We start from the raw sequence: 10544 nt of genomic DNA on the forward strand, positions 1-10544 counted from the left end.
AGTTCATAAACCAAATTCTCTAACAACATCTTAACATAAGACAATGTAGACGCATAAAGAATGCAGGCTTTTTTCAGATCTTTGATAATTTCCAGATTAAAAGGAGTTTATCTTCTCCTGGCTTGACCTGAAGAATCAAATTCTTCAGTCACAGGGTATGTTTTTATTCTTAAATCAGATATATCCTCCTTTTTTAGCTTTAATTAGTGCCTTTTGTAATCTTGTCATAGGAGGTGGACAAAGCTGCTGTATGGATGGTGCTGGTGGTGTCACTGCTTCTCCCTTTTCCTCCCTCCACCCACAATGGGAAATTGAGGGGGGTGGGTCAGAAGAAACTGAGCTAAGCTTATCAGCTTGGTATTTAACTTGGTCTAACTGGCCATGCTCTCCAGCTGTGTTATCGGTACCATCCACCACTGTACTTAACTCCTTTCTTGTCTAATTCTTCATACTTTTCAGCTTTTTCCTTATTCTAATACTTATGTAATTCCTTAAAGCCAATTGTATTATGTTATATATATAGAATGTTTCCTTAGTAATTGAATCAGGACCATTATCAATGTATTATTCCATTAGTTGCTCTCCCACTAATTCCCACTTATCTGGCTTTAATTTTTCTTCCTTAGATAGCCAAAGAGACATGTATTTTAATGTTTCGAAGAGTTCAATGATCTGCTCCCACATTACAATCAAACCTTGCCTCTTTATTAACTTAACTATGCTTTCTACACACTTCCCTTGGGGTAGGGAAGGTTCTTTTCTGAGTTTTTTGCCCCATTTCTGCTGAGAAATAAAAGTAACTAGTTTAGCCCTTACCAAAGTTTCCTGCTTGTCTGTTTTTGTACTTACCCTATTCCTGGGTCACAGGATCTCACAGGGACTTCACTGGGCTTCCAATCAAGTCAGTTGAGTTTAGATCCTTAGTCCATGTTCAGGCACCAAAATGTCATGTTCTGATTAGGTTTCTGGAGGTCTTGGGACCAGCCTTGGTTTCAGCAGAATAATCACCATGAGAATAATCAGGAATAAAGTCCAAAGTCTTTATTATCTCCTTCATAGTTTGTCTCCTTCACCTAGGGCTGGGCTAGCTTTCTGGGAGACCTTCAGACAGGCCTTGGTCTCAGAAAGAAATGAAGAAGGACAGGCCAGCCACTACTAGGGTCTCTGTCTTCAAGTCTCTTTGAGTCCTCTCTAGGAATGACTCTGACCTCTTAAATACTCTATTACAATTAAATCCATTCATCATACTAAGTATAAGCCAATCATTCTATCACTAGGGAACCATTATTTGTTGTAAGATTAAATCAATCATACAGCACTAGAGAACTATTAATCACCATGCTAAACTAGATAACCACTGTCTTATCAATTCCACTGAGTTAACACCTTGTAAGAATCCTTGCCTCAAGTATATTTCTCCAAAGTTCTGGCCCATTACAAATATTAATATGGCTGACATATGTAAATTTCTCTCTTTATTGAATCTTTAAGTTTGACTTTGTTTCATTCTTTTTTTTATAAAAACTTTTTACTTTTAGATAAATTAAATATCTAGTCTTTTCTACAAATAGAGATAGTAAGTATATTTGAATTAGTTTACCTACCAAAAAGGCATTGGAGGAGTCATATGAATAATGAAGGATAGACCTGGGTCTCTGTGGTATCTCTATGTCCTAGATGCACAAGTATGTTTTGTGTATTGTTTCAGTCCTGGGGTCATCATCATGAAATTAGAAATCTGGAAATATGGAGGAAAATATTCATGGATCACATAAACAACAGACAGTTGGTTGGTAAGTAGCCAGGGAATTTCAGATTCAATTCTCTGTTGGTCTGAAATTTTCTAATTGAAACCTTCCCTTTTTACTTAGAGAGCATGATCACGTCTAAGCCTTTGACCTCCAAAATGAAACAAGTATATTCACTTGTCTACTCTCATCTGCAATCCTTGCATTGTCTCCACTAGGAATTGTACATTAGTGAGGAGTGAATAAGAAGCTCATAGTTCTACCAGAAATTTGCCTCAAAACAATGTCACCTCATAATCTGCTATTAGCATTCCTTAATATTAACCCTCCCCATCTGTTCAGATTCTAATAAAACTGGAAGACCTTTTCACCTAGCTTGAAAACTTGTATATAGTAGATGCTTAATAAATGTTTGTTGCATTGGATTGAGTTAAATTCAATTGGGCTATGTCAGAATAGTTGGATTAGGTTGGATTTCCAATCTGAATGTATGATATTGATAACCTTTCTCCACCATTTTATTTCTCTGCCTCTTAACTCTGCTCTTCTCATACCCTGTCCACCTGCCTGGTGATAGATCCTTTTGACCTGTGTTAGCTCTCTGATCTCTCACTGCAATCCATTATTTCAGAGCCATTTCTCAAAGCTTTACCTTGACTCCACATTTCCTCTGCTACCTTATAGTGCCACGGAAATACAGGATATAATAGAGCATGAATCAAGCATTAAGAGAATGAATAGTCCCAGAATCCACAGATAAAGAACAGTAAGTAGATGAGCCAAGTTGGAAAAGGAAAGGTGAAACGCGACAAAATTATCATAAATTCCTTTCCCCCAATTCTCCAGCCTTCACCTTCATCACCATCAAACATTTTAACACAAGTACTATCTCCTTAAAACCATGCTCCAGCAGACAACAAAAGCTCTGTAAGAAAACAAATTAAAAGTGGACCTGAATACTCTTCATCCATCTTCTAAAGCCAATTTTTTTCTCTCAGCCAACAAACAATTTGTTGGAATTGTTCAGAATTCATTTCTTTATTTTCTCCTTAGTTTTTTCCTCCTCTCCTATGAGGATTGAAAATCATAACTGCTCATTGGGTAGAGACACATTAATATCTTTGGATGAAAGGTGCTATTCTAAGCAAGAATACTCCTGGTTGTAGTTAAATTTTAAAATTGCTATCCAAAGTGGCATCATCTCAAGAGACTGTGATGTTTTGTAGTCCCTTGTGAAACTTGAGAATTGCTGCTAATTCTGTGCTCCTAGTTTCATGAAAATATGTTGCAACTCTCCCCTCCTCTTGCTTTCAAGTGCTATTCTCATTCTGAATTTCCTCCATTTATTGCCTCTCTTATCTCATAAAGGGAAACTCTTCAAAATACTGCCAAACTGTTCCAGATCCAAACCAAATACAAGCAAGACAAATAATACAAAATCTTGAAGTCACCCTCTGCAGACTATGGTGGCTATATTTTACAAAGGGTTTCTGCCCTGACAACAAGTCTATAAAGAGCTATCGTTGATTTAAAAGAGCTCTGAACCTAAAGTCTATGAATTTATTTTTTAATATATTTTAATAACTGTATTTCACAGTTGGTTTTCTTTATAATCCAAAATATTTTATTTTATACATTTAAAAATATTCTGAGGAAGGGTCCAGAGACTTCTTGAGAATGGCAAAGGGATCCTTGACACAAAAGAGGTTAAGATCTGGAGAAATTTGAGAAATAGTTGTTTAGGGTTATATCACACTTCTGTCATGTTCTTGGGAGAGATGATAAATTTTTCTTCTTAGTTAAAAGTCAAATTGTGAGGATATATCGAGATTAATTTTGGCTCCATAGGGCCAGTGATACACAAGCCTCTCCTTGTGTTAGAGGTTCAAAATGGTTCATATATCATTAGATGTGATGTTTAGTTTATTTAATTTTTGTTTGTTATATGTGGGAGAGTTCTGGAGGTTGGAGGCAAAGTAAAGTTAGTTTATTGGAAATTAACAATTGTCCAGAGAACTTAGTTTGTTCATTAAATGTTATAATGTCCTATAATAATTCTAATTAATTTAATTGTCTGCTTCTCAGGGGACTAGAAAAGGACATTCCTTGTCATGTGACAATTGGTCTTCATTATGATAAAAATTTTTTTTTTCTTCTGGCTACTTTCTAGTTTCAATTCCATTCTAATTCTTCCATTGCCTGATATATCTGCTTTTGGCTGCTTTTCTCAACATTGCGTCACATCTTTTCCAACCCAGCATGTGCTCGGTTCCTGCTCCTGCTTCCTGCCTTGGATTTGTCATTCCCAATTCTCTCACCTACTGCTGATTGTCTTCCTGCCAATGCCCCATGCAGAGATCTCCTACAAGAGCTTTTGCCCAACCCTTTCCTGGCTCCTAGGCTGCAGCTGCTGGCAATTAACTCCCTCATCTCCTGCTATAGGTTAGCCAGTCCCAGACACGAACCCCATTGATTCTGCTAGTGAAGAATGACTTGACTTGTGCAGGTTAGGTGAGTATAGAGTAAATAGGTCTTCAGCAAAGTGATTGGAGTTCTTATCAAATACTGGTAACTAGTTCATAGCCTAAGGTTAACCCATTTGTTAATAGGTGGAAGAAAGATGAGAGAGAGAGATAGAGAGAGAGAGAGAGAGAGAGAGAGAGAGAGAGAGAGAGAGACAGACAGAGACAGACAGACACAGGCAGACAGACAGAGACACAGAGAGAGAGACACACACAGAGAAGAGAATTAACAGGGCATTTGTTAAGTACTACAATATTCGAGGCACAATATAGTATTGCAGCTTACTCATACTCACCGTGTGTTCTTCTGCTGACTTTTGGGTGACCCTCAATTTTAATTCTTTGCTCCTTGTATTTTGCCATTGATTGTGACAGCATCAGAAGAATAGTTGTTTTGTTTTAAGATGGTGCTTTATTAAAGGGAGAAGCTAGGGAGTCATTAACCTGCTAAATGTCCCTGATTTGCTGCCATCAGCAGGAAAGCACAAGAGCCCTGGGTATAGTAGCATCCCCCAGACTATTATTGGCCCTATTTCCAACCCAGCTCCCCCAACCATCATCCTAGAAGCAATATCTGTGGAAATTCAATCTAGCAACTGCCTCTTCAGGTGCCTCCTCAGCAATCACAGCTACTGAAAACCTAGAAAAGAAAGTTCTTGCCAAGAGTTTTTGGTCCCATCAAAAGGCTCAATGTTAGGAACATAATGATTTTTTATCAGTGGAAATGACATTAAAGATACTGTTACTAGGGATCATGGGAATTTCCCATCTAATTTGTAGCTGATATTGCCTCTATTAAAATACCAATTTCTTGAAAATAAGAACTGTCTTGCTTTTCTATTTGTATCTTCTGCATTTAGTATAATGCTTTGCACATAGTAAGTACTTAAGTTTTTTTTTTTCATTTAGTTCATTCTTAAAAACACTGCACAACTTTCCAAAGGAAAACTAGTCTTCTATCCTCCTACACAATTCTGGGCTTGATGAATTGTTCATTCGAGGTGTATCTTCAAGAACCATGTACTAATAAATCAAATCTATATGTTACCCATCATAGTCTGAACAAGAGGCAATCTTCATCCAATTGTTTTTTCCTCTGCAGAGAGTTAGACCAGACACTTCTGAAGTGCAAATATATCTCATATAAGAAGCTCTGCAACAACTTCAGGTGAAATCAAGAGACTTTCATCTGCAAACAGAAGCATCTGGAGAACCTTAACAACCCTAGAAATTCCCTTCAAAATTTGCACTTTGCATTGGGCCTTTTCCATGATGATGGTAAACACCTTAGCCAGCTGTTTCCCTGTTTTATTCCTTACTTGATATTAATGATCAGAGGACCCTTGAATGGCTTTAATTAGGAGAGAAATACAAATAGGAAATAAAAGTCAAAGAAAGTCCAGATAAGGCATGTCCCACTAAAAACTGTCCCCAAGAGGTTTCTATTGTACTAGCCACTGAGAAGAGCTGATTGCTGTAGCATCTTATTCCAGGGTTGCTATAGGTAGGGTATTTAAGGGAACCAGACAGAAGGGATGGGGCTGGTATATTACTTGGAGAACTAGTTAGAATTATGTTGTTATATTGGGGAATAAAGCAAGAGAAGAATCAGATGTAGCTTGTGGAGATAACTAGGCAGCACAAGCCCAGCAGCTAGAGCCCTGGTTGTTTTCTCATGTGTGCATTTATGTGAACTGTTGTCAGCTCTCTCTTTGGGAAAAATATCAGGGGAATTGTGGTTTTTGTGTCCCTAAAGGACTGTGTGCTTCTGTTCTCATGAGGTCTGCTGCCTGGAACATCTGTACCTACTAGGAGAGGCTATGATGAAAATTCATGCCCTAAATCAACTTCCCAGCTGTTCCCAAATGATGCTGCCTGAATTCTTGTCATCCATAACCTCCTCATTCTCTTTCCATTGGAATCTCTGTGATTTTCTAGGATTTATCTGAGCCTTATCTTGTTGGAGCCAGACTTCTGTTTCTCTGGTTGTTTCCAAAAAATACTACAACACACTTCCTTTCTCTTTGGAAGGTAAGCTCCTGGAGGGCAGTGATTGTTCTTAGCACAGTGCCTGACAGCATTAGAGACTAATAAACGTTTTTTTCAGTCATTGCAAGAGATATTTCATCCCTAAGAACATTATCTGAGACCAAGGGCACACTGGAAAGGTTTTTCTCACCCATTCCTCTATTGGACTATAAGTCTCTTGAAGTCAAGGATTGTGTTTTTCCTTTTATTTGAATCCACTACACTTCGCATAGTTTTTGGTTCAAAGCAAGTATTTAATAAATGTTTGCTTGACTGGCTGACTAGCCATCACAGGTCATAGGAGCCCTGATCATTATAATAATATGCTTCTCAGGCAGCTCTCTTCTCCATGTCCTAGATCAAAGGAATGTAGAAGTCAGGGGAATAAGTGCAGGAAATGCAGACATTGCAGTAATGACCTGAGCATAATGGATCCACTGTTGTATCCTTTTCCCTCTTCTGGGGCCAAAGGAAGGGAATCATTAGCTTTCTCTGAGCATTATCAGTTGTTGTTTTTTTTAATTCTCCCTATACTTTTTCATCAGAACAGATGTGAGTAGCATTAATGGCACTGAAAAAAACTGGAAGCAATTGCTTGTGACTTGTTAAAGCCTTTAATGAAGGAGGAAAGACCTTTATGTTTTTGAGACAGAACTCCTGGATATAGAGAACCATTCTCATTAGTAAAATTGGTAATTGGTATAAAGCATGTAGTAAGTACTCACAAACATTAAATGAGTTCAATTCCTGCCATGTGACTATATATAAATCATTTAAACTCTCAGACTCATTTTTTTTATTTGTAAAATAGGGATTATGACAGTACCTACCTCATAAGATAAGCTGTATAAAAGAGTTGTAAGTTATAAAGAACAAATAAAACAACATGCATAAAGTGCTTTTAAAAAGCTTAAAGTGATATATAAATGCTATTATTATTATAATTATAGTTGTTATTAATAAGCTTTGATAGCAAAAAATTTTTGAGGGCTTGGAAGAAGCAGTGCTAATAGAAATTTTAAATAGTAATTGAATGAATGAATGAATGAAAGAAAAAATATTTATTAAATAACATGTGCTAAAACATAGCCCAGAATACAAATACAAAAATGAAAAGAATCCTGGCCCAAGGATGTTCTAATCAAGATAATTAATGCATATAAGTAAGTAGTGACTAGAAAGAGGTGTTTAAGTTTGGAAAAGTTTAGGGATGATAAGTGGAGCCATAAGGAAATTGATTGACACACATCTTCTGGTAACAATAGCAGTATTAATTAATGATTTTATTTTGGAAGGTAAGGTAAACTGAGGTGTAGATGCCAAATACAGTGGTCTAGAGTGTATAGCAATAGTTAAGATTGATATAATAAAAATATAAGGCATAACTGGAGCTAACCTAGATATAATGAGCCACAGGAGGCATTCACCAAGCAGGAGAATAGGGATTGCAGGATGGTCATTCTGGCACCAAAAGAGTTATCCAGAATCTGGGGGTCTGATCTGGGTAGCTAAAGGGTATTTATAAATTGAAAGGCTTTGTATGGAATGATAGATATGATAGTCTAGTTGAATAACTGCCTAGGAAGAAAATTTAGGATTACAAAGAATGGGATCTCTGGCTATCCAGGGACTTATGGTGATTATCATGGAGACTTCATTCAAATAATGCTGGGAGTCACCTCAAGTTTCAGCTAGAGTGAGATTATGTGATTTTTATCGAACTAGAATTAACTTTTCTTTCATAAGGAGATAACGTCAAAGACAAAGCTTGTGTTTATTATCTGAAGTATGGGTCAAAGAGGTAGTTGAGTGAGGTCTATATCAAAAATCGAGATAGATAGATGACATAGTGGATATAGTGTTGAGCCTGAGGCAGAAAGACCTTATTTCAAATTCAGCCACAGATACTTCCTTCTGTGTGACCCTGAAGAAGTTGCTTAACCTCAGTGCTCAACTATAAAATAGGAATAATAGAACCTACTTCCTAAGAATATTGGGGCAAATGAGATAACATTTGCAAAATGATTAGCACAATTCCTGGAACTTAGTAGGTACTTAATAAATATAAATCTCTTTCCTTCCCTTCTCATTCTGAGAGAAGTATCTGATATTGGTAATAGATGACTGCCCTTCATCAACATCTATTCTGCACAGCTTCTTCACTTTGCTAGGAGAAAAAAATTTATATTCAGATGGAAGTCTACAATTTTACATTTAGGAACTCATACAGGACATTTTGTCAATGAAGTTACATCACTACAATGTCTTGGGGTTTCTTTCACAACTGACCTTCTCTGTGTTTATATATATCTCCTTTTAGGTCAGAGTATTGAGCATTGCCATAAAGAAGAAATACTGTGACTGTGTGTTCATAGCAGAATAAGGACCACTGAGAGAGGAAGTTGTTATTCTCTATCTATGAATGCCAGACAAAATTTGAAAAGTTTCTTAAACTACCCTGTACTTCACAGGCTCAATAGCATAAGGGATCTCACCTTTAGATCATCTCATGGCTTCCAATAGAATGTAAAATATCTCTGAACTAACTACTCAAATACAGCACTAGGAATAAAAAAAAATTACTAGCCTGTGAGAATTTACATTCTTCTAGTGGAATGTAACATGTAAATAAGTATTTATGTGATACCTAGAGACTGAGGAGATGGTTCTAACAATTAAGGAACAAGGGAAAGGCTTCTTTCCCATGGAAGGTGACAATGTGAAGTGAAATTTGAAGGAAGCTGGAATTCTAAGAGGAGTGATCAGGGAGGGAATATACATCAGATATGGGTTGGAAGACACAGTCTACCAAGGGTCCTCAAACTATAGCCCACGAGCTAGATGCAGCAGCTGAGGACAATTATCTCCTTCACTGAGGGCTATGAAGTTTCTTTATTTAAAGGCTCACAAAATTAAGTTTTTGTTTTTACTATAGTCCTGCCCTCCAACAGTCTGAGGGACAGTGAACTGGCCCCCTAGTTTAAAAGTTTATACAATGATACAATAAGACCAACAACAGAAAGTATATCGATTTAGCTATTATGAAGAATATATGAAGGAAAATTCTGGGAAACAGACCAAAAAGATACAAACCATAAAGGAGTTTAAATGTTGAGCTTAGAAGTTTGTAAGACAACAGGAAATTGTTTATAGACAACAGGGAATCATTGAAAATTCTTGAGCAGACAACAATATAATCAGGCTTGGAGTTTCAGGAAATTACTTCAGCAATTGCATAATGGATGGATTTGGAAGGAGAAGTGAATCTAATTTCAAGTAGGAGACTTACAATCACAATCACACAGGTGAGGAGTGATGAAAACCAGAACTGGGGTAGTAGTTGGAGAAGGAAACATGGAAATGAGATAAGTAGAAGTCGAATCTATAACAATGATTAGATAGAGGAGTTGGGGGGCAATCAAGTCTCAAAGGATGCAGAAAAGTCAAGAAGAAGGAAGCTTTAAATAAGGTTACCTGTAGGATTTAGTAATTGATAGATTCTTGATAATCTAGAAGAAAGCTGTTTTAGCTACCTTAATGGGATTATAATTCAGTGGAGAAATAAGTGAGAAGATAGGAACTAGAGGCAATGGGCTGTTTTTTCCCCTAGGTGTTTAGCTGTGATTGTGAGGGAAAATATGGATAAAAGATTATTGTTTTAACTAATTATTGTTACCAACTATGTGCTAATTAGACCAAGTATGATTGGAAGAAGAGGAACAATAGTAACCCTTCCCTATCTGAATGTAAGCTTGATCCCAAAACTCTCCCCTTCCCATCTTTTTTCATGATAATGATGAGTGAAGCCGCATCCCCCATTAAAGCATTTGGCAAAATACTCACCATGACAAACAGATGAATGTGTCTAAATCAGGACCTCTTTGGCAGTCTGGTGAAGCGTATGGATGCCTTAGAATAACACTTTCTAAATGCATAAAATACATAGGATTAAGAAGAAACCCAATTATGTTGAAATACTGTTATCAAAATATTTTTAAAAAACAAGTTCATGTGTAGTGGCCAGAAACTGGAAACTGAGTGGATGCCCAACAATTGGAGAATGGCTGAATAAATTGTGGTATATGAATATTATGGAATATTATTGTTCTGTAAGAAATGACCAGCAGGATGATTTCAGAGAAGCCTGGAGAGACTGACATGAACTGATGCTGAGTGAAATGAGCAGGACCAGGAGATCATTATATACTTCAACAATAATACTGTGTGAGGATGTATTCTGATGGAA

The 10544-nt window shown here is 36.9% G+C and overlaps 1 long non-coding RNA gene across 1 annotated transcript; it reads right to left on the reverse strand.

Annotated features, from left to right (window-relative positions):
- Positions 1–581: 581 nt before the first annotated feature.
- Positions 582–10228, reverse strand: LOC116422408. Its single transcript, XR_004233023.1, has 3 exons — positions 10142–10228; positions 1605–1738; positions 582–985 (listed from the first exon to the last, which is right to left on the reverse strand). It is a non-coding gene; the product is annotated as an uncharacterized LOC116422408 (long non-coding RNA).
- Positions 10229–10544: the final 316 nt, after the last annotated feature.

The sequence above is a fragment of the Sarcophilus harrisii genome, chromosome 3 (assembly GCF_902635505.1).
Source record: "Sarcophilus harrisii chromosome 3, mSarHar1.11, whole genome shotgun sequence".
Taxonomy (NCBI): domain Eukaryota; kingdom Metazoa; phylum Chordata; class Mammalia; order Dasyuromorphia; family Dasyuridae; genus Sarcophilus; species Sarcophilus harrisii.